General features: G+C 37.9%; 1 protein-coding gene across 1 annotated transcript in view; it reads left to right on the top strand.

Annotated features, from left to right (window-relative positions):
• The window catches only part of smad1 (SMAD family member 1), a 30,199-nt gene that overhangs the window by 18,256 nt on the left and 7,711 nt on the right, over positions 1-4,232 (top strand). The gene's annotated exons all lie outside the window — the stretch shown is intronic.

Here is a 4,232-nt window from a genome sequence, read left to right on the forward strand (position 1 = left end):
ATTTGTATCGTGAAAAGCGCTGTACAAATAAACTTGACTTGACTTGACTTGATTGTTTTTAATATAAGAAGTTCTATTTATAGCAAATATAAAAGCCCTTTCACACCAAAATGTGTAATGAATAAACCTCAGGCTGAAGCAAAAGTAAATTCACGTCTGTACAGTAGAATGCAGGAGAATAAACACTCTTCAGCAATAAAAAAACGATGAAGCACAGTTGTTAGTTTATCTAAAGTCATTTTTGCTTATTAGTATGGTTGAACTGGATCATCAAAGGTCAGCAGCAAAGATATTGGTTAATAAAATGGGATTAGATACATTTGTGTTATTTAACATATTTAATTATTGCAGGTTTGCGTCATATTCTGAGTTTGCATTTCACTGTTTTAATTAATTTTGATGAATACTAAATCTGTTTTTTTTGCGAGTGGGATGAATTAATGCACATTCACATTTAGTCTAGAACTACATCATGTTCACACAGCGCACACAACGCCTCTGTACTTCCGATTTCTCCCAATATGGGGACAGGAGACTTGTCGGTCAATAAATGGGAAAACAAAGTAACTGGCGTTACTTTTTTTGAAAAAGTGCCTCAGATATTTTCGTGTAAATTAAAAAGTAATGCGTTACTTTAAAAAAGTAATCTGATTACGTAACTCGCGTTACTTGTAATGCGTTACCCCCAAGACTGTTGATAATACTAAGAAATGTTTTTTTGAGCAGTAAATCAGCATATTAGAATGATTTCTGAAGGACCATGTGACACTGAAGACTGGAGTAATGATGCTGAAAATTCAGCTTTGCATCACAGGAATAAATTGCATTTTAAAATATATTAAAATAGAAAACACTTTTTTGAAATTGTAATATTTCACAGTATTACTGTTTTCACTTGATTTTTGATCAAATAAATGCAGCCTTGGTGATCTTAAGAGTTACTTGTATTCTAATTTTCACACCATACTACTTTATTTTAATGGAGTAAGTGTATGTGTGCTTGTGTTCAATGAGTTCATAACCATCTGTGCAGATGTTCAGCCTGTGGCATATGCGGAACCCAAACACTGGTGCTCCATTGTGTACTATGAGCTGAATAATCGTGTGGGAGAGGCTTTCCAGGCCTCCTCAACCAGTGTACTGGTGGACGGCTTTACCGACCCCTCCAACAACCGTAACCGTTTCTGCCTTGGTCTGCTGTCGAATGTCAACCGCAACTCGACCATTGAGAACACTCGACGCCACATCGGAAAAGGTTTGACTTGTCACTGAAATGATCTCTACATAAAACAACTATTCTATAGTATCTACCTATTGTGTGTTGAATTGCACTATTATAAAGCACTAAAATATGACATTGAGTTGATATGATAGTAACATGATACTGATGAAATGGCCTGTCTCAGAAATGCTGTTAATAAGCTAAATATTGATATAATATAAACTCACAATCACCTTTTCATATATTTTGCAGGAGTCCATTTGTACTATGTGGGAGGGGAGGTATACGCTGAATGTTTGAGCGACAGCAGTATCTTTGTACAGAGTCGCAACTGCAACTATCACCATGGTTTCCACCCCACCACTGTATGCAAGATTCCCAGTCTCTGCGGCCTAAAGATCTTCAACAACCAGGAGTTTGCTGAGCTCTTGACACAGTCCGTCAATCACGGTTTTGAAGCCGTCTATGAACTCACCAAGATGTGCACCATCCGCATGAGCTTTGTAAAGGTAAGCTAGACTATATGTTAGCCGTATAGTTATCTATAAGCTAGTGTGCTCCAAAACTATGGCAAAATTCATATTTAGAAGATATAAGCAGTCTCTCACTTCCGCCAATATGAATCAGAGGTTTTGATGACGTCACCCTGCACTTCTTCTCATCAAACTTTCTGTCCAATCAAATGCTCTCTAGAATCTGAAATGTCCCGCCTCCTACACTATAAATAGACGCTGAAACTGCGGCTGAAATAGGTCACTTGTTCACAGAATTAGTATTTTCTATATGGGGAATAAGGAACGATTCAGACAGTGTAAATATTAGAGGTCGACCGATAGTGGATTTTGCAGATACCGATAGCTAGGATGGACCACACTGGCCGATACCGATTAATTAACCAATAGTTTTTAAAATGGATACTGAACAAAAACTAAAATAGTGCTTTATTAAAAAAAACAGTACTGAACCATACTACGACTACTACTAGTAGTGGTAGTAGTAATAATAATAATAGTAATAGTAAATGTTGAAATGAACACACTCTAACAAGGAACAATACTTACACAGCTTTCATTAATCTTAATGTTACAAATGGCTCTTATTTTAAAGTGTTACCATTTCAAGTGTCATGCACATCTTTAAATATATACACAAAGGCCATAGCATTAAAATTATATACATATGGATGTTGTATGTATACTGTCACACTTTAACTGCTTCTATTCTTGAACACTTGATGATTATCTAATCAAAATAAAAGCCTAGGAGAACTCATCGGTATCACACATACTCCGGACGCATCGCGTTCAACTCGAGCTGCGGTCTAAAACAGTTTATTTAATCACCAAATGGACACAAGTTTACATAGACTTTATTAGAGCCACAGAAAGACAAATGTTTCGCTGAAAATGCACAATACACAATTAATTATGTAAATAAATATAAATAATAATAATAAATAAATAATAATAAATATAATGTAATTCAATGGAAAACTATGTGAATGGCGCTCTGTGGCGTGGCAGGATTTTCTGTTGGCTGCATTTAAATCCGCGTCTGAAGTTTCCCTCTCTGTTCAGCGTGCAGTATCACATGTCTAAACAAATAGCACATGCTGTCAGTGATTTCAACCACTAGAGGCCGCTCTCGCACTGAATAATAACAGCAGACCCTTCTCAGCCGTTCCAGCAACGGCCGCAACCCGGAAAACTATCGGCATGGATTTTTGCTGATAACCGATAGTTCCAGCAATCGACTATCGGTGCCGATTAATCGGCAAAACCGATACATTGGTCGACCTCTAGTAAATATGCTTTCCATTGGGTCGAAAGAAGTCTGGTTTCGCGTTGTGTCACGCACACAGTCTGCTCCGGTCCGGATAGCACAATATCACAGAGCGGATCATATGCGCGAGTCGCACAGACCACAAAATGTATCGGACCCATTTGAATTCTACAAAGAATGCTATATTTTATAGCGATTTGGATCAAATTAGGAGGAGAAACGGTTAGACAAACGGCACTAACGAGTAGAAGAGATAACACCGGTGCCCTACACCAAAATAAATTACACAGTTTTCAAACTACACATCGTCAGCATCATTATAATCGCTGTTTTGCTTTACTAACAGTTTAATATTGAATATAAAAGGCTAATCTATTAGATTGTGGCTGTCATAAGCTGTCAAATGCGGCTTTACCAAGCTCAAAGGCTCTGGCCCAAGCTGTGATATAAACGAAACACTATTGGCTATTTAAAAAGGGGGTGGGGCTGCTCAGGCTCAGTTGACCTTTAAAGGGAACATCGGATGTAAAATTCACTTTAACATGGCAGAAGCTCATTAAATGTGTGTTAGCAGTGTGTAAACTGCTAACACACATTAAATTAAAGGGGTCATATGACGTTGCTAAAAAAGAACATTATTTGGTGTATTTGGGCTAATTAAATGTGTTAATTAAATGTGTTAATTAAATTAAAACATTAAATGTGTGATCTGCAGCGGCACGACTGGTCTTCAACGAGCCCAAAAGAGCCCATGTTACACCTCTCTTTATCTCCTTGCACTGGCTACCGGTTGCGGCTCGCGTCAAGTTCAAGACATTGATGCTTGCATATAGAACAGCCACACGCTCAACACCCGCCTACTTCCACACACTACTACGAATCTATATCCTCTCCAGGAGTCTGAGTGAGCGACGCCTCGTGGTACCATAACAGAGCGGCTCAAAATCACTTTCCAGAACATTCTCGTTCACCGTTCCTGGCTGGTGGAATGATCTTCCCACCCCTATCCGGAATGCTGAATCCCTGACAATTTTCAAGCGACAGCTGAAAACTCATCTCTTTCGATGCTACTTGACTTCATCCTAAATTTAAAAAATAAATAAATAAATAAACTTTGTCTTTCTATTTATTTATTCCTTCCCTTTCTAGCTTGTACTTATTTGAACAATGCCTAAAACTTGGTATCACAAGCACTTCCTGTGTCAGTTTGCCTCTTTAAGAAGAATCA

This window comes from Sinocyclocheilus rhinocerous, unplaced genomic scaffold (genome assembly GCF_001515625.1).
Source record: "Sinocyclocheilus rhinocerous isolate Xijiao unplaced genomic scaffold, SAMN03320098_v1.1 scaffold580, whole genome shotgun sequence".
Taxonomy (NCBI): Eukaryota; Metazoa; Chordata; class Actinopteri; order Cypriniformes; family Cyprinidae; genus Sinocyclocheilus; species Sinocyclocheilus rhinocerous.